This window comes from Ambystoma mexicanum, chromosome 10, assembly GCF_040938575.1.
Source record: "Ambystoma mexicanum isolate Mex_15411 chromosome 10, UKY_AmexF1_1, whole genome shotgun sequence".
Classification (NCBI taxonomy): Eukaryota; Metazoa; Chordata; class Amphibia; order Caudata; family Ambystomatidae; genus Ambystoma; species Ambystoma mexicanum.
The window spans coordinates 597,312,008-597,332,836 of record NC_090932.1 but is presented as its reverse complement, the minus strand read 5'-3'; the positions used below and the strand labels follow the sequence as shown (position 1 = coordinate 597,332,836).

The window sequence follows — 20,829 nt, the reverse complement described above, 5'->3', positions numbered from 1 at the left end:
CCTTGTCATGCTTTTGGTATAATACTGCTGTCAAGCACGTATTAGAGAACCCCGTCTCCAGGAAGAACTCCTTGTTTCTGACAGGGTAAGCTAGGCAAGGCGCTTGTGAGAGGCTTCTTTTGAGTTGTTTTACTGCCTCGGCTTGTTCTGGACCCCATTCCCACTTGACCCCCCCCCCTTCAGGAGATGAATCAGGGGTCTGGTGATCTCTGCGTAGCCCTCAATGAACTTTCTGCTATAATTAGTCAGTCCAAGGAGGCTCCTTAGTTCCCGCAGAGTTGTGGGGTCTTTCAGTTTCTGAAGTGCTTCCACTTTCTTTTCCTGGGGACAGAGACCCTGAGGAGTAATCTCATGCCCCAAGAAATTAACACGGGTTCTACACCACTGTGCTTTCTGAAAGGAAAGTTTTGCTCCGGCGGCCCTCAACTGGGTCAGAACATAACGGATCTCCGCTATGTGTTCCTCCACAGATGAACTTTTGATGAGGACATCATCTACATAAGCCAGGTTACCCCTCGCACCCAGGTCGGGCATGGCCTTATGTAGGAAAATGTTAAACTCATTACCGGAGTTAAGGTATCCGAAGGGAGTCCGGGTCCATGTGCACTGCTGGCCCCCAAAGGTAAAAGCCAGCTTGTATTGGTCCTCCCTACTGACAGGCACAGTCCAGTATCCATTGGTCAGGTCTATTGCAGTGAATACCTGTGACCCCTGGATCTGGGCCAGCCCTTGGTCAATGTAGGGCAGAGGCCATCGGGAAGTATGGACCTGTTTGTTGAGCTCCCTGAGGTCGGCGCAGAGTCTCCACTGGCCGTTTGGCTTCAATATTCCCAGCACCGGATTATTGAAGGTGCTGTGGACTGGACGGATTATTCCCAGGGACTCAAGGTTCTTAATTATTTCAGTAAGGGACTCCATTGATGCGAGAGGCAAGCGATATTGCTTCACAAACACTGGAGTCATGCCAGGGTCCGTGGGGATTGTTGTTGTGTGGATGTCGGTGCGGCCACAGTCATATGAGTCTACTGCAAAGAGATCTTGGAAATCCAAGAAAACTTGTTTCAACTTTTGCTTTTGTTCCAGAGTCACACAGGCATCAGCTAGGTTGACTCTCTCTTCCACCATCTGCCTGAAGCCTGGAAAGACTTCTGGTTTGGCTATCTCCGCGGCCTCCTCCAGCTGGGTGGAGAAGTCCCTGGTCAGAGTGCTGATTTGGACTGGGGGCTTCAGGTGGGAAAGGCAGCCCTCATGGACCTGGAAAATCACCTCATCCCTCCTGAAGTCACAAGTCACATCTTCCTTACCATAAGGGCAAGAAGTGTACACCAGGAAGTTCCCCCCATGCCGGGTAAAAATCCTGTCTGGTGTTGTATTGTCATCACTGTCACTGTCAAAGCAGTCCTTGGGGATTGGCCCTAACAGTTCATTACCTAAATTGATGGAAAAATGACGGTCATCAACCGCCATTCCAATAATGGTGCCTGCGGCTAGAGTAATACTCTTTAAGTCGCTGTTATCCACCTCTATTAGAATGGTGTCATGTTCTATGTTGACTAATGGAGTTGGGTTTACCCCCAACCCTTGCTGTTGGAGAGAAGCGTTTAGATGTATGTAAGCATCAGGGTTTTTCAAATGTTGTCCTCTTTTAGCTTTCACTTCCAGGGAGAATTGTCAGGTCCTTTCTGGGATGGTGACTTCCTCTTTGATCTGAATTTCAACTGCATAAGGTAGCAATTGAGCTGACCTAAATGCTTTTTCTGGATCATCAAAGCCCATGGGATTATCCGCTAATCGGGACCAAGCTTTGAAGTTTATTAGGTCCAAACTAATGGCAAAGCGATTGAGAATGTCACTGCCTAAGTAAAAGGCGGCAGTGACGTCTCGCACGACCCAACAATTGTGGACTATGCTCTTGTTGCCAATGGAGATTTTGAGCATACACCTGCTTGGCAGGAGATGTTTGGAATTGGGTGCTTCCAGGTCCATTTCCCATTTGTCTATCAGTTTGAATGTGGGAACGGCTGGATCTTTTGGGAGTTGGCGGAACATGGCTTCGCTGATGAAGCTCTTACCGTTGTTCACACACACTCGAGCGAGAACAGAGTCCTTCCCATCATTTAACTGAACAGGGATGAACAACTGCTCTCCAATTTGCTGAATATCAGCCAGGCTCTGAGCTGATTTCACATCTTTCTGGACTATAGGAGTGGGAGTTTCTGATTGTGGATTGGTAAAGAATTTCAGGGTGTTTCCTTCCAGTGCGGAATACCACCTTAAACTGGAAGGAAGGTTGATTTTCAGAAATAGAGAGGACCCCCCATCACCAGTCTGTTGTCCTACTGCTATTACTGTCACGTCTGGAATTTGGTTGTTCTGGAAGTGAAATTCTACTTGGTCAGATTTTTGTTCAACCATGTGGCAGGTGCCGTTTAAACTAACATGGTTGACACTCTGTTTTAATTTTATTGGTCGGCTAGTCTGGGTCCAGAGGACCTTGTTTACGCAATCTATTAAGGGTGACAACCTCCTCAGGAGGTCATTCCCCAGTAAACAAGGGGTGCCCTCTGGAGTCACTACTATGACCGGGTGTTTCACCTTGTGTCGCCCGATCTTAATGTCCAAGTCTGCAGTCCCCTCAACGGGAATTTCCTTCCCGTCAAAGTTCTGCAGTTGTCCAGGAAGAGAGGTGAGAGGAATTTGGTAATTCTCTCCCCTTCCTGCATTCAGTTCGTCAAAGGCCCTTCTGGACAGAAGGGTAGCTTGAGATCCAGTGTCCACCAGTGCCAAAATTGTACCCTGCCCCTGTACTTGTACCGGGGCATAGTATCTTCCCTCCTTCTCCTCAAGGGGGCACAGATAATGCACATTGTTGGACAACTGGTGGGCTAACTTTCTGGTTTTGGACATCGCTAGCGAAGAGATTTGGGCAGAATTCTGTGGAGAGCCTTGGGAATCTGAAAGAAAAAATTGGCAACTGGAGATCAGAGCCATTGTGGGTTCCCCTGGCTCCGGTTCCGGGCCGCCCCCCCCCCCTTTTTGGAGGCAGTCACCAGGAAGGGTTTGAACCAGGGGATTTTCTTGCTGTTGGTTCTAGGATGAGATGGTGGGCGGCGGTAGCTCAGTCTCCACATCTCCCCAGTCTGGATTTGCATCCCTAGGGACCCATTTTTCTTTGGGAGGAGTTCCCCCCTCTCTGAAGGAGAAGATCCTTTTCACAGGATCCTCTGAGGATCCCTCTCCCTCAAATTGGAAGATCTGTACCTCCTCCTCAAACTGAGTCTGTTTGGGTCTTTTGTTTCTCCTACCCCCCTCTGCTCCTTCGGAGGCAGACTTTCAGGGGCAAGAGATTTTGTTTCCGGTTCCTGGGTTTCCAGGGGCTGTTTACAAGTGAGGAAGGAAGCTTCCTCCAAGGCTTTACACCCCCCTTCCCTTTGTGCCTCCTCCCTGGGAACCGGTGAATTATCGGGGTGCTGCCCCCGTCATTGTTCTGGAGCAACAGGTCCAGAGTTGGGTGCGTTCTGCGCCGGCATGCCGATCTGAGGGTTCTGCTGAGCCCTCAGTATGTGACCCAGATCCCGCGCCATGTTTTGAACCTGGCGCTCTAACTGGGAAACCCGCTCAGGCTGATACGGGGCCCTGTTTTCTCCCCTGGGCTGATCCCGGGAAGGGTAGCTATCCCTTCTTTGGTAGTACCCCTGGTTGGGAAGATTTGGATACCCCTCCACCCTTGGCCTCCCCGCTCCCGGATTCGGTTGTCTGGGCTCAGGGAATTGGGGAAAGAAGGGTGGAGGATTTTGGGGCTGGAAGTTGGGTGGATACCTGGGGAAGAAGTTCTGCCCAGGGTTTGGTGAGTTTCTGCCCTCCTGTGAGAAGTTGGGAGGGAAGTTCTCTGGGTTAGGTGCTTGGCTGGATCCCCCCCCTTGGGCTGGAGGAGTCCACACATAACCCAGGATGGGTCTGTTTCCCTTGTAACGGGGGCTTACATAACCAGGAGAGCGAGGGACCCCATTTGTGGGGCTGCCTCCCTGGCTCCCTGTCTATGACTGGCCCGAGGACCTTCTGGACCTAGCATTATTAGGTGCAGGTAGGTTTTTAGGCCCCCCATCTCCAAATCCAAAACGGGGGCAACCTTTACCTCTGCCACCTTGGCAGCAGCAGGGGTGCTGTTGGTTTTGGGGTTTTTAGGCTGTTTTTTGTTTTCCACCGGTTTCTGCACCTCGTAGATGCGGGTGGCTTGTTCAATGACCCATTCTAAAGATCTTTTCTCATGAAAATCTCTCACGAGCTGGGTCAGTATGTATTTGGGCAAGGCATGGAAAAAAGTATTAACAAATTCTCTGCTGTCTGTGCGCACCCTTCTTGTGGTCTGTGCAAAAGCACGCTTTAACTCCTGCACAAATTCTTGTGGGGCCTGATCCTCCCCACATTGTAAATTGTAGGCTGCCTTGCGAGCCTCTTGAGGATTTCTATGAGCAGAAAAATGTTTTAATATGGCCGCCCTATAGGTGGACCACCTGGAATGATTTTGGTCCTCCAGCCCTGCAAAGAAACTGGAGTACTCTGGGGAGAATGTCCACTTTACATATTGGATACAGCTTTGGCTGTCCTTCAAATGAAAAGTCTCCATCATTTGCTCATAGAGCTCCAAGTGTTCCCAAACAGAGTACTTGGCGTTCTTATGATAAGGCGTGATGACACTCCTGATTGCCTTAATCTGTTTCAATGGGTCCTTAATCAAGGCTCTTTTTGCCTTATTGGCCTTTTTGGTTCGGGTAACCCTTGTCCATTCGTCCTCTGACTCAGAGACACTGCTCCCAGAGGTTCCTGTCTGATCTTCCAGGTTTTCCCGGATTATGCGAGCCTTGGAATGGCTGGCAGAATGTGGGGACCTGGTCTCCTGTGTCCTGTACCGTTCAGAGGAGTCTTCAGATTCCTCTTTGCTGCCAGGATTTGATGGGTACCCCCCCACTGACCTAACTGGGAAGAGGTTTTCAGGATGCCCTTAGTGGGCCTACTCTCCTGGGGTTCCCCACTAAATTGCACTGTGCTTGGGTGCCCATACCCGGATGCCCGCCCATCCATTCCTGGGAGGTACTGGCCTATGAGCCCCATGCTTCTGGCTGGATAGTAATCTGCCATCCCTGTGGCCCGGTGCTCATGTGCGCCAGGGGACATGGGGGTGGCAGAGTCCAGGGACTGAGAGAGATAAAGGCCTCTGGTACTAGGGCTCCCGAGGTTATGCTCAGGAGTTTCCCTTTCCCAACGAACTTGGTCTCTATCCGCCCCTGCTCCCTGTTGCAATGCAAGAGCCTGCGCCTTCAGTTCCTCAGTTAAGGCCTTACTAGACTCTATCAGTCTCTCCTGCATCGCTACCTGTTGTTGGAGCCTATCATTGTGCTGGCAGAGAGCCTCGTTTTCTCTCTGTGCCTCCTGATTGGTCCTGGAGTACTGGGCCAGTCTTTGCTGCAGGAGGGTTACCTCCTGAGCTGTGTCCCTATTGGCCTGCTCCTTTCTTGCCAGAGCATCCTCCACCCTCCTGGTGTGTTCTAACAAGTTCTGGTGTTCTTTTTGGAAGTCACCCAGCCCCTGGAGGGCCAAGTGATTTTCTTCTGTTTTTCTTTTTAAATGGCAGACTTCCTGGCCTAAGGCGTCTCTTTCCTGGCTAAGAGCCTGCATTTGTGCCGCCAGGTCGTCCCTCTGCCTTTGAAAGGCACCAGCTTTCTGGCGTTCTTCATCAAACTCTGCCTGGGTATCCAGGTCTTTCAAAATCAGCTTGTTGCTCTCTGCCTTCACTCTATCTAGATGACTTTGCAGGGTGGCTACCTGCTCCGTGCATGCCCTGTTAAAGTCTAATTGTTGCTCCAGCTTTTTCTGGCTCTGCAGTAAGGAGTCCAAACTGTCTTGGTGCTCCTTCTGCAGGGCCATAAATCTAGTATCCTGGTCAGCCTTTTCCTGTTGCAGTATATCCATGTCCTCTTTTATTTTAATGATATACTGCCTACTATCATTTTCTGACTCCTGGCTCCTCTGCAGCCTCTGCTCAGAAGAGTCCAGATCAGATTGGGCCTTCTGTAATGCCAGCAGTTGCCTACTCGCCAGATCTTGGCCTTCAGCACATTTGTCCTGCATGGCTCCCATATGTAAATATAAATATGCCGCTACCCTGGCAATCTTGTTGTGCTCATCCTTGGCCTTAGAGGACATATATAGTTCACTCAGGGCCACATGTAAGGGACCCTGGTCTCTCCATATATCTGACCCTGTTTCCGTGATCTGGGGTGCGATTGCTTGCAACCAGACCGTCTGGTCCTGATGGGTCACATCACCTCTCACAAATAGCTTATGTAAGAAGTGCTCTCTGGCTATTTTCATATCTACCAAGGTCGTCATTCTGGAATTTGAGTTCCTTCCTGACTTACAGAAGTTTGTATTTTATTTTTGCAAAACAGACCTTTTCCTTAGAGCGTTCCTTTGAGGAGTGCTTTACAGCGTAACACAGCGTGGTGATCCGACCGGATATGTGTATCTGGTCAGCTGGCACACTGTATTAATCTGCACAAGTGATAGATCTAACCCAAACGTCCCGCTCGAGTCCCCAATTTGTAAGAGGATTCAATTCAACACTACAGCTAAGTCAATGCCTAGTCTGGGATACTGAATGGAAACCCTTATGGATATATTTTTATGTCCAGTTCATGCGTTCTGGATGACTACCCCTATATAACACCCCTCTCTTGGAATCCCCCTGACCCCACTGAGCCAAGAAGTAGTTCTGTTTTGCAAGTTAAAAGGTTTATTTGATAATTTAAACAATCGATATATATATCACACTTTATAATAATTAATAATTGAATATCACACTTAATCTGAGCAGTAATCAATAATGGATAGTCTGGCACTAGCACACTTCTTTATAATCAATGATGAGTGGTTATAGGATGGATAAGATAGCAACAATACTTTGATGGTTTCAAATGGATGCAATGTGGAATGAAAATGCAATACAGAAAATACTCAATATGATTTCAACAAAACAATGTAATCACTTTTCTCTGGCAATCCACTCCCCCCTTTATGCAATGCAAGGAAATGGAAGGAAAGCACACAGTTCTCAGAAATGCAATCAAATGTAATTCAGTTCACCCCAGCAAGCTTAGACTACAGAAGTTTGAAACACAGGCCCAAAATGCTTTTATATGTGCTGGCAATGAAGTGAAAAATATGCTAAAATGCTTTTATATGTGCTGGCAATGAAGTGAAAAATATGCTAAAATGCTTTTAATTCCCTCTAGAGGTTCAGGGTGAGTGGTATCTAGTTAATATTAGTCCAGGCTCACTCTAGCAATGATTCAGGGATGGTTCTTAAGAGGCAAACGAATTTTTAGCAAGGAAAGCAAGGAAGCTGCTGTTTTCACACGTGGAGAAATTTGCAAATCGCGGCAAATTCGCGAGTGCGTTTTTCACGATTGCGGCAAAAGTGTATGGAATAGGAATGCGGTTCTAGGTTCGTTGAAAAGCCAAGATTCCCAGCTTTCAGAGGAAAGTTACTGCAAGTCTCTAAGACAAACGGTCACGGAGATATGAGCGATATGGTAAAGGTCGTTTTTCCGATTTGAAATTTTAAAAGTTCAAAGTGACAAGTGACAGCTAGCAGCTAGAAATGACAGGTGACAGCTTTGCAAATGACAGGTGACAGTTAGGAGGCAGTTCTACTTAGATTAAAATAGCTTGGATTAGATTATTTTAACTAAGAGATTGGTTCTGCACAGTTCTGCTAGGTACTCACAATATATTTAGAAATAGAATGGGCCTCGCCACGGATCTGGTCAGGTTTTCTTCACTCGCCACGGACGGTCTCTGCGCACAGCGTCTGGGTCAGCTCTCTAGTTCTGCGAACAGCGGTCTGGTCTGGGTCTCTGGTTCTGATCAGGTCTGTGGGTCCGGATACAGCGGTCTCCGGTTCAGCTGGTCTCTCTCTGGATACAACACTGCTCTCTGGCAAATGGCAAGAGTTCTTGCAAAGAATTCAAACAGCTCGCCTGGCTGTGATAATGGCAATGATTTGAGGCCTGCTAAAGAGGGATTTAGCTTGTAGTTGACCTCTCTGCTACAAATTCTGAAGTAAAGTCTTGGTCTCTGAAGGTGGATAGATTGAAGTCTCTATGTTGGCTCTCTGGAGGTTGATGGAGGTAAAGTATGGATTTTCCCGGCAGAGCGTCCCGCAGCAGATGGAATTGAATGTCCCTATCTGTCCTGACTGTCTGCTTTTATGTGTTTTGAAAATGGGTGGAAAGGCTAGCTTCCTAGGCCCTACCCCTCTCCACTTGTCATTGGCCACTTCCTCCTCTTCCCCTTGATTGGGGGAATGAAATGAAGTGTCATCATGATGAGGTCTGTTTATGGTACAGAGAACCCACCCCTGTCAAATTACACACAATCTATATTTTGACACAAAAGACATATTTGCACAGGTACACATTTGTTTAAAATTACATGCACCCATCACATATCACAGGAGGTATACCCTGTCCAAATCTGCTCTTCCTGGGAGCTTGCATTCAGAAATGGCAACATTTGCACTTTTTAACTGGTTTCGTAATATCGGACATTACCCCAAATTTATACACATGTGCGCAAGGAGTATGGACATTACTTGATGAAGTGTCAGATTTTTAACATGCATACATTTTAAGTAATACCCTCTTAACTGCTAGTTTGCCCCCAGATCATGCCACCGGTTCTAAAAACCTCTTAAAATGTGGGCAGAAAAATCACAAGAATTATGGTATCATTTATAAAATTTTCACAAGTCCGCTCTATGAATGATCCATCTTTTTCTAAAACCATATTCTGGCTACACGGGTGTGGTTTCCCAAGTCACATGGTGTAGAAACCAGTCTTTCCACTTTCTTCAAGCTCAGCCTCTGTCTCCAGTTTCTCCCCCTCCCAGTTTCTGCCAAGAGGAAGCCATTTTTATGACCCCTGCAATAAACCATCTGCCTGGGCCCTGGAAGGCCCATTGTTCAAGAGGAAGCCATTTATGGCCACTTCAATAAACCCTCTGCCTGGGTCCTATGTTTAGTCTCTAGCAGTCCCTTGGTAATTCAATCAGAGAAGTGTCATATCCCTTTTGGTGGGAACAGCAAAAGGCAGCTAGGCCTGGGAACACAGCAGTTGTGCAAGTCTCAACTCCTGTCGGGGGTAGCTGGTGGGCAGAATTCAGTTCCTTAAGCCAGGCCCCAGCTAATGTCACTTTTAGTTACCCCGTTTCTGCATTCAAATAAAACTACCAATTTTTACATATGCAGCTCAAAAGCTGATTCTAAGTTTAAACTATGACATTTAAACAATTGCAACCTATGTGACACTCAAAAGTAGGTCACTCATTTCTTTTAAACATTTAGATTTTTAGTGTCTTTCAGTCCAAATTTACTTAAACTGCTGAAATCCACAGCTCAGCCAGTCTTGTTATAAACCTTCAAGTCACTTCAGAATATAACTTTACATTGGATCCACCTCTCAGTAAGTCTTTCTTTGGCCTGCTTTGGGTTCATTTATTCAGTTTTACACAAAAAGAGAAAAAGTCTGGTGTTGTTTTAAAACGCCGGCTTTCTGATAGTGGTGAGTACTGGTAATGCAACCATTTTGGGGATTTTTCTTGGATTAATGCATTCCAAACAGGAATGGTTCTTACATGGTAGTAAATCCTTGCTTAACATTGTTTTGATGGGGCTCCTTACAGTAAAATGGTTATGTGGAACCCCACAAAAGGGTTGAATCTTTAAAGTGGTCCAATGAGCCACGATTTCAGCAACTTTTTGACATCAATAACAGTGGATTTTGTTAACAAAGATCTTTCTTTACACTGGTGGGTGGCAAGTGAGGTAACCATTTTGGTGTGCGCACAAACTGCATGGTTCTCCTGGATTCTGTCGCACTTGTGGGCTTTTTGGCCATCTTGGATTTTCTAAGCCCACAGCACCAAATGTTGCAGCATCATAGCTCAAACGTGGGTCAGGACACCCAACAATGGTCAACGCTCCCCAGGCCAGGAGGGAAAAGCCCCACTGCACCATTAAAGTTGACGGAATGGAAACGCGCGTCATGGCAGACTCGGGATCCAACCTCACAATCCTCCCCATCAACACGTACAAGGAGATGATGGGTCGAGCGCAAGTAGAGATCAGAACGACCAGGCAAAAGCCGACGGTGTTCGGTGGTGCAACTGTCGACCTTTTGGGCTACATCAAAGCCCGGATCGAATTCAAAGGGAGGTCCACCACCACCAAAGTGTATTTTTCACCCAAAGGCCCAGCTGTACTGGGATGGGACGATCAACACAAACTCAGCATGAAACTGGATCCCAGCTCTCCGGAACAGGTTCTCATGGTCTCCTCAGGAGCAGCGCTGAACTTCAAGGAGATGTTCCCGGACCTGTTCTCCGAGAACCCAGGGAAAGTGAGAAACTATGTCCACAGGATTCGCCTAAAACCCAACGTCATACCGGTGAAACACAAAGTCAGGGCAGTGCCTGCCACAGCGAGACCCGCATTGGAGGCCCACCTTCGGAAGATGGTCGAAGAAGGAACCATCGAGACCGTGGAATCCTCGCAGTGGTTGAGTCCAGTAGTTTTGATCAAAAAGAAATCCAGCAACGACCTTAGGATCTGCATCGACCTGAGAAGCCTCAATCTAGAGGTGATCACAGATAGCTTTCCACTCCCCAGTATCAATGAGATCGTCCTCATGATGAAAGAGGCGACAATCTTCACTAAGCTGGACATGCGTAATGCCTATCACCAGATTCCCCTGCACAAAGCCTCTCGCCCCCTTACAGCGTTCATCACGCCCTTCGGCACCTTTCAATATACCCGCATGCCATTCGGGTTGTCATCGGCGGCATCCGCATTTCAGAGAATGATGAACTCCTTACTCAAAGGACTCACAAATGTTTCCTTCTTTCAAGATGATATCCTTGTGTATGCCAGAGACAACGAGACCCATGACAAGGCACTCAAGGCTGTCTTGAGCAGGCTTCAAGAGGAGGGCATTCACCTACGCCATGAAAACTGCGTCTTCGGAGTGAACAATGTAGAATACCTTGGGTACTGCATTTCAAGTGACGGCGTTAGTCCCAAGAAGGACCTCATGCAGGCCATTACAGAAGCCCCGGCTCCGGTGTCCAAGGAGGAGCTACGCTCATTCCTGGGCCTAGCGGAGTACTATGCCAAATTCGTCCCCAGGGTCCGAGACCACGTCTACCATGAGGGAGCTCCTGAAGAAGGGGGCAGCCTTCTCGTGGGGTCCGGAACAGAACGAGGCGTTCTGGGAAATCAAAAAAAGAATCCTACACGCGCCGTGCCTGAAACCTTACAACCCTGAATGGGACACCTGCATTACCACAGACGCCAGCGCGTATGGCCTGGGGGCCACCCTGACCCAGAAGAAGGGAGACGCTGAGAACATTGTGGCGTTTGCATCCAAAGCGTTATCCGCATCGGAGAAGAATTACGCCACAGTCGAGAAGGAAATGTTGGCATGTGCATGGGCCGTCGACTACTTCAGATCGTACGTATGGGGGACGAGATTCAAGCTGGTCACCGACCACAAGCCCCTCATCCACATGTTGAGCCCCGGCGGCACCAAGACGGCCACCCCGAGGCTGGCCAGGATTGCCGCAAAGCTTCAAGAATACACGTACGAAATAGCACACATTGCGGGGTGGAAAAATGCACAAGCAGACTGCATGTCCAGACTCCTGAGCCAAAGAGCCCCCGACACCACGTTCCTGGAGGATGAGTGTGTCGTGGCCTCCATCAGTGACTTGAGGAACGGCGAATACATGGACCTGAGTGAGCGCCACTGGCGGGAGGAGTTCGAACAGGACGAGGCCCTACGGCACGTCAGCACCTGGGTTCGCGAGGGATGGCCCAGCGAGAGAGCGATCCCCGAAGGCCTCCGTCCCTACTGGAAAGTGAACGAGGAAATCTCCACCATGAACGGCCTCATCTTCAGAGGCGATCAAATCATCCCGCCCAGCGGCATCCGCAAAGTGATAATGTGCAGGGCACATTCAGGCCACCTGGGGTGCAATATGACCAGACGCAGGTGGCCAGGCATGGACCAGGACATAAGACAAATGGTCGAAAGGTGCCACGAGTGCACCAACAGTGACAAGCCCCTAACCGTGAGGCAAGCCCCCATGCTGCCCACCAAAGTGCCCAAAGGCGTGTGGCGAAAACTAGGATTGGATTTCATTGGGACAACATGCCCCCAGAGCACAGATATGGGATAGTCATGGTTGATTACTTCTCCAAATGGGTAGAAGCTGACTTCACGTCAGACATCACCACAAGCACAGTCATTGAAACACTCACTGCCGTATTCCAGCGGGAAGGTCTACCAGAAGAACTCATCACAGACAACAGAGTCCAGTTAGTCTCCCGAGAAATGGAGAAGTTTCTCAAGCTCAACAACATTCGACAACGGAGAGCAAGCCTGTACCACCTACAGGCCAATGGCCTGGTTGAGCGAGCAAACCGCTTCATCAAAGGGGCACTTCAACTGGCTCATGCCTCGGGCTCTGACCCGTACAAGATGGTCAAGGAAGCAGTAGCGGCACACCGCCTCACCCCCAATGCCGTCACGGGCTTCTCCCCATTCCATCTGCTGAGGAGGAGAAGGGCCGCATCCTCACTGGTACCACCCTGGCTCCATCAAGTGAGGGCTGACGAAGACGTGAACATGGACGACGTAGCGTTTCGGATGCGGCGCAACAAAGAAGCCATGAAGGCCCAAGGGGACTTGCGTCGAGCCGCTCGACACACAACAATTAACAGAGGTGACCTGGTGAAAATACGCCTTCCGCACAAAGACAATGACACCGGCTCCAAGTACAGCAGTCCCATAGAAGTCATGGAGAGAGGGTCAAACCACATCTGCACCAGCGACGGAAGGAAGTGGAATCTGGAGAGAGTGGCCATGTACCGCAGAAGGGAAGAAGTGGAACAACCACACTGGGACACCGGAGAAGAGCAAGACCGCCAAGGGACATCCGAAAACCCTCGCCGCTCAGAAAGGGGTGTCTTGGAGCCACACCAGGGCAACGAGTTCTCAAGCCCTGACTCTCCAACCACACCCAGGGAGTCACAGCGAAGAGCAAGGGAAGAAGAACTTGAATCACCCGCATCTGCTCAAGGGCACTCCAGCAATCCTGCCCCATATACAGATCTAAGCAGACCTCAGAGAGAGAGAAGAAAACCCAGCAAGTTTGCAGACTTTGTCATGGAATGACCATGCATCCTTTTTTCCAGCAAAGGAGGTGTGTGGGGATATCTCTTGATCGCGGGAGCGTGTTCTCGCGAGATCGCACCTAACGAGATCTCGCGAGCCCACGCTCCGCGGGAAAACATTTCCCGTGTCAGAGCTGGCAGCCCGCCAGATGAAGCGGTCGCACCAGAGCGCTGCTCCTGATGAGGAGCCAAGAAGGCAAGAACCTTCAGCAGCCGTACAGCCCAGCTTCTAGGGTGTAACACCACAGCCACAGGTTACCTGGGGGCCCTAGAAGCTTACAGCGTGCCACCCTAGTGCACCCACTTCCCTCAGTGACTTAACTGGGGAAGCCCTGATCTGAAATGTAAGTACGTGCTTGATAAGAACCTGGACATATACAAGTCCCCACCAGCTGTTATTTAATAAAGTAGAGTAGATCCACCACAGCGTCCTGTCGTCCTTCTAGGCCACAACATAGTGGTATATATAATAAAGCTCCAACGTCTCCAGGTAAGTTTTCATGTAACTTTAATTGATTCAAGTTTATGCTCCATTGGATCCAGTACATATCACAAGATGTATGCTTCATACAACCCCTGGACAACCTTGCACAGGCTAACTGATCACTTCATTCAAACCTCCACATTCCACACTAAATTACATCACACTCTCACATTCCACACACTGCATCCTCAGAGATTCCGTCCCCAATCATGATGCAGACAGGTTACAACAATGCCGTTTTTTTAAAGGCTACATCAGCAAACCTACGGCGATTTTCTTTCAAGCCTTTTACAAAGCACAGCTGAATGGCTTCTGCTGAGAATGTATGTGTTGGCAAGAGAAGGCGCCCACACGCAGCAGACCGAGCGAATAAGGTGGATTTACTAGGCAGTATTTTCGCCATCTCTGATACTGTGTTTGAGCCGCTGAGCTGGGTGTGGTCTGACGTCAGCGCGGCTGAGGACAGTCAGCTGACTTATAAGCAGAGGGAGCTGTCCTTGTGCTGAAGGATCTCGCACCGCGAAGACTGTGATTTGGGTTCTCTGTGAAATTTAAGACCCTGGTAAGGTTGTTTTTGTTTTCCTTGTTGTTAAAATATATAACCTTGTCATAGCTAGGCTGTGCTGAGATTGTTGCGGTCGCACTCTCGCTCGACTTTGCAAGCAGGATAGACAAACAACATGATGCATGTTTTCCTTTTTTTCTGTTGCCACGAACCTTCCTTGTTGACAAATCAGTCCGTATTTTTATTTTACATTTTCAGGATTAGTGTCGCGTTCCATGGGAGCTGATCGTACAGTTACATTTTTTTGTCACGGCGTGTGTCAATAATGGCCACAGTGTTATATCATGTCCGCATTTATCATCGAAGAGATCGTCCAGATACAGGATGCGCTTAGAAAGACAATGCCAGGTTGCCTAGGATACCCACACAATCCACCAAGCAATTAATCATCCCCTGGATTCGCAGTTCTGCAGCATAGATTATACCACAACATGGGAAGGAGATGAATCACTAGACGCGCGTTTCATGTGAATTATTGCGTGTCCCCTTCTGATATTATATTTTTTGAATGTGAAACTGGAGACTTTCGAGCTATCCCCAGTGCTGACCAGGAACCATGTACGAGTATCCATAGTAAATTAATTGCTAAAAGCCGAGGAGAGTTTACTAAGGTACCAGCACAAAGCTAGCATTTGTTGATACTGTGCAGACAGAAACATTAACGTCTGTCGTGATGATATAGGGAAAGTGGCGTCTTGAGCCATCAGTTACAAAATGTCTCCATGTGGTGTTTAATTTATCAACGTTGAACATCCCCTGCTTTTTAATTAATCTCAATTTCCAGTATTGCGTGCCCAATCTTCTATCTAGTTTCAAATAAAATACACTCTATGGCAGTTATATCTGCTGTACATATTGGTACTTGGCCAATATGTTCCTTGCCACGAAAACATAGTGTGTCTAAGGCAATGCACAACTCAGTTGGTTTCCAAGAATATGAATGACTCTGAAAAATCAATCATATATTTATTCTTCCCCATCAGCATCATCCATGTAGCCTATGCTCCGCCTTATCAAACTCCACTGCGCGCACCTACTCCTTTCGCAATATGGAGAATTTCTGTTTTCTGTTATCTCATACTCAGCTTAACAATAACAACGCTAAAGTTTACGACCTGCCCTTCTTAGGCGGACTAGGTTTTACCTCGTTGTGGCATTTTGGCGCCATATAAAAAACTCATACATAACATAACATAACAGTAACTTGTACATATATATGGAAGGCAGGGAACGTTTATTGTCTGCGTTAATTTCCCAGGCAAGGGTTCGGTTTGCGTGAACGTTTATTTTTCTTGATACAGTTTTACAGGTTTGCTCGTGTAGCCATTTTACTGAGTGAGGCATGCAAGATGGCTTACTAGTTTTGTCAAGAATGAGTGAAATGTCGGTAGCTGAACAGCATACACGCAAATAAAAACATACTTCATTCCGTAGAGTGATGTAATACGTCGCTAATAACGATAACCGTACTGACAAGAGGATAAGTGCAACCTTTACATATGGATGTATACTTGCTCACCTTACACTGCCATCCGTAGCTTTGCAAGTGAGGGCGGAGCTCAGAGGCACTGCAAGTTTGGATTTGGAACCTGTCCTTTCAGCCCGGGGAGATGTCGGTTACCTCCTTCGGGGCAATGCCGTTTGATAACGTGCGATCTACTATAGGAATGAGCGCGAGGCGGAGGGGCGTTTGAAGAGGGAAGGATGGGGGGTAGGGGGGTGGGGGTTCTGAAATTGAATTTGTTTTGGAGCCATTGCGCCCATTGCCATTTAGCCCGCAAAGATTAATTCCTCCATAAAACAGCACACTTTTGCAGGTAAGAGAACATTTCTGTCTGGACTGTGCCTGCTTCCGTGGTAACATTTTGAACAAGCATGCCATTTCTCCTTTGCCGAAAAAAGTCTTACACGATCTATTTACAACGAAGGAGCCGAGCGTCTTTTTATATTTATCAACTTATTAAGAACATCTGCCTGGCCATGATATCTCTGTTGCTTTATATTTCGAATACATCGACATGGCAGTATAGCTGTAAAGCATGCATGAAATGATAAATCATGCTATTTTCTCTCACTCATCTCATATGGGCTTACATAAACAATGTGATACTTGCCTAAATAACCCCCATAATTATTGTAATTAAAATCACATTTATCTCTGTGCTTTAAATTTGAAAAAAATGAATAAAGTTTACTTTGTATTTCATTACACTCGCAAGGGCAGCAAGAGAGGCAATATTACACATAGCATTGATAGAATTTAAAACTCTAGGAGTAATAAATATTTTTTGAAAGCAAAGAGGAAGGTGGGTATTCCAAAGTAACAGGGTTAGCAAAAAGTAAAATAAGTACAAGTGATCATGCTTGACACATTATCTACTTCGGATCTCAAGTGCTTGTCAGAGTACCACATCATATGCTGGATCGATTTGGAAAACATAGTAAGCTCATCAAAGTATTATTAAAGGAGATTAACAACTGAATAACCCGAGGGAAAGGGTCCCTTTGGGCTAAGTTGCACTGACAGGTCACAGCTTAGAAACATCGCTAACCTGGCTCTTCGGCCTGACAGACTACCCAAACCATGAACACATGTATATATAAATGAATGAATGCCCCCTGTTCCCTCCTTTCCAACTTCCTTACCCCATCAACTCTCCCAGCATCTTTCCCAACTTTCTCCCCGAGCCAACGTCCGTCCTTCTTCCCTACCTTGCCCCAATTCTTGTTCGTCCAAACACATATAACCCACTCGTTTCCTGTGACGGGCGTTGGCTCTGTCGGCTTCCATCAACCATCCTTCAACGGCCGTGTCCCTGGCACATAGAAAAACCCTCCCCTCAGGTGTTATTTCTGCCCCTTTCCCCATCCCTTCACTTCAATCCTTTCACTACCTCCTCTCCAACACTTCTCTAAACAAATTAGTAGACTCTTATCTAATGTCCGGGTGCCTCAACATGCGCACTCCCTAGACTGCGCAAAACCTTTCCATCTCCTTATTGATTTCCCTCCTTGTTCTTTCCACAGCCCCTTCCTTAACCGCTCCCCTCCATACCCTTCTCAGACACAACTTTGTTAGATACAGCTGCACCTCCTTCCAGTCCTCCCTCAATATCATGATATCCAGTTTTATTTTAGTTATCAGTGCCACCCCCGATTCCTTTTCTGCTCACTTTACCAACGATTGACTGCATCTTTATATCTGGGGCACAGCTCCTCTAATTTTCACAACATCTGCGAAAGAAAGAAACCATGAGCCATGTCATGTACCCCCCATCTTCTCTTCCTTTCCTCATCTCCTCATCTCCCCCAAGTCCCCAATGTAGTCCTTTTGCTTCCCGGCTTTCCAAAGACCCAGCCTCCTAATGTCCTGCTCACTCACCCCAGTTCTCTTCCCTTTCGATGCTACTCCTATTCTGAATGACTGAGTCCCAAAGCTCTCCCATCCTCACCCAACACTGCCAACGCTTTCTGCCTTACCCCTAATGCCCGGCCTGCCGTCACTCCCTCTCCACCCTTGTGCCGAAAGAACGGGCCCGACCTCTGGCCGCAATGCTCATGCCATTCTCTTCATACCCTAATTGGAAATAAACATGCCCCTCTCTACCCAATCAAACCCATTCCCTTCTGCTCAGCTAATCTGTTTTTGACATCTTAATCCTGATATCCTATACTGTCTCTGAATAATCCCACACCTACACATACCAGCCTCACCCCCCTTAAATGACACCAGTTCCGATATTTTGAACGCCCCAAACAACAGCCAAATGAAACATGCCCTGAACATTTGCACTTCAAATGACAACTAACACACCTCCGCCAGCATCTTGCATAACCTCACCAGTAACCCAGCTGTCACTGCCTTCATTTCGACACCCTTCTGCCCCCTCTCTGTAGCCCTTTAGTATTCTCCTAGCCATCTCACCCTTGCTTGGCTCAAAACACCAAAACCACTTACCATAAAAAGCGATACCTGTCAGTTTCACCGCTATCATTACCCTTGACAAATCCTTCTTTTTTAAAAATTCTGTTTATTGGTTTCATTGAATACACAGCAACATAAGAAAGAAAAAAAAACAGTCGGCATGTCCTATATGAAACAGACAACGGCAGTGACCTCGAATTACATTATGGCAGACCATGGGTGTCCCAGGCAAATCCAGGATACAGTTCCCTGTCGGGCTTCCTTGCCATGGGGGAGAAACTATCCAGAAACTTCCCATTTCTGTCAAACCTGACATTTTATAGGGTATCCTCTGGCCTGATAGATCCGCCTTTCCAAGGCTGCGCATCGGTCCACATCGTTTGACCATCGCTCCATGCTAAGCTTTCCAGCAGATCCCCAAGTCTGCTGCTTTCCCGCAGCCAGTGCCACTGCCAGAAACCTCTTTTCATATTTAGTGAATTACACTTCTCCCCATATTCCTAGTAGTATCAACTTCGGGTCTCGTGGAACCAGGGCTCCCAAAACCGTGGAGATTCTCCTAATGAATTCCACCCAGAAGCGTTGCAGAACATTGCAGTCCCAGACCATGTGAAAGAAGGTGCCCTCTGCTCTTTTACATCAGAGGCATACCCGCTATCTGCCACCACCCGCCCCTTCGAGCCATTGCAGAGTGGTATGATTGGTGTAATATCCTGAGTTGGATCAGCCGCAACTTGGCCTCGATACCTATCTTGCAGGGAAACATTAATGCCTCCACCCATTCTTCCGTTTCGAGTGGGCCTAGGTCTCTTTCCCATTTCTGTTTTGACCCAGACAGCTCACGGGTTCCAAAGGAGTTGATTACCTGATATAGTGTGGAGGTGACTTTGGTTGGGATACAGTCCGGGAGAATGTTAGTCTCCAGGGGGGAGCAGTTGGTAATATCATTCAAAGAGTGGAATTGGGCCTTTGTGGCGTGAGTTAGTTGTGTGTGTCTGTATCGGTCCATAGGTTGTAACCCGAGCTTCCCCCTTAAGGTCTCAAAATCTAAGAGACGCCCATCTTGTATTATGTCTGCGAGTGTGGATATGACTTGCCCCTCCCAATTCGTGAAGTGTCCCATTTTCCAGATTTCGGGAAGATGTTTGTTGTGCCACAGAGGTTGGGACAGTGTCGGTCTCGCTTTCCACCCAATGTGCTGATGGGCCTCACTCCAGACCCGGTGAATATGCTGTGTCATTCTAGCAACTTCTGTCAACCTGGCGTTGACGTCATACAATATCTCAAGAGGAGTAAGCAAGCCTGCACTATGTAACCCCCCCTATGTGTGGGAGCGACTGGTCTCTGTGTATCCGTTCATTGACCACCCCAGTTTGCGCAGCCCAATTATAGTTGCAGAGGCATGGCAATCCAATGCTGCCTTCGCACACAGGGTGTTGTAATTTTGTGAGAGCGATTCTGGGTTGTTCCCCCCTCACCTCCCATAACAGTGCTCAGATAACACTGTCCATTGCTACAAAGGTAGTGTCAGGGATGGGGAGTGGGGCGTTTTGGAGAACATACAGAAGTCTTGGGAGGGTCATCATTTTGAACTGTGCCGCCTTGCCCTGCAGTGATAGGGGCAGGGTCTGCCAGTGAGAAACATCCACTACAAATCTATCGATCACTGGTTGCAAGTTGAGTTGGAGGTAGTCGACCAATGTTGGGCTAATACGGATACCTAAATATGTAAAGCCCAGGACCGATACTGAATATGGACATTGTTCGGGAATTGCTGACTCCCCTCCCTGGAGTGGGAAGTACACTGTTTTTTGTTTATTCACTTGGAGCCCGCTGAATTTTTGATACTCTGCTAGGATATGGTATACCACTGGGCAGGAGGTCGTGGGGTTACCAAGGTAGATGAGAAGGTCATCAGCATACAAGGAGACTCGGTCTTCTCCCCAAGGCCATTTGAATCCGGTCCAGGTCTTATCTGTTCTAAGTCGGATTGCCAGTGGTTCAATGGCCAGAAGGAACAGCAGGGGGGAGAAGGTGCAGCCCTGTCTGGTCCCACGTCCCAACTGAAACACCCTGGAGGATCTGCCGTTCACCCTCACAGTTGCATCTGGGGAGTCATAAAGAAGTTTAACCAAGGACATGAACTTGTGTCGAAATCCCATTTGTTCCATAATTACCCAAAGGGTGTCCCACCCCATGGAATCAAACGCTTTTTCAAAGTCTACCACCAGGAGTGCAAGCGGGTCTGAGATCGCGGGTGCTCCATCGATGGCGAGCAGGATCCTGCGCAGGTTCATGCGAGTGGATTTTCCGAGCATGAATCATTGGTCCGGATGGACAAGGGATTTTATCACTGCTAGTAACCTTTTAGCTAGGATCCGTGCCAGGAGTTAAGCCTCTCCGTTTGTTGGACTCTAGGAGGTGCAGTATTCCGGGGGCTTCCCAGGTTTGGGGAGTACCACTATGCACATCCTCCTAAGGTCCAAGGGGAGACGGCCCAAGCTCTTGCATTGCAGGAACATGCTATGCATATGCCCCGTTATGTCACTCCCTAACCGTTTCC

The 20,829-nt window shown here is 48.0% G+C and overlaps 1 protein-coding gene across 2 annotated transcripts in view; it reads left to right on the top strand.

Moving 5' to 3' along the window:
- The first annotated feature begins 14,198 nt into the window (after positions 1-14,198).
- SCG2 (secretogranin II) overlaps positions 14,199-20,829 on the top strand; it is a 240,645-nt gene continuing 234,014 nt past the window's right edge. The window contains exon 1 of one of the 2 annotated variants that reach the window (XM_069618152.1): positions 14,199-14,338. The gene's annotated coding sequence lies outside the window, so the exon portion shown is untranslated. The remainder of the gene's footprint in view (positions 14,339-20,829) is intronic. The other variant, XM_069618151.1, reaches the window with a different exon arrangement.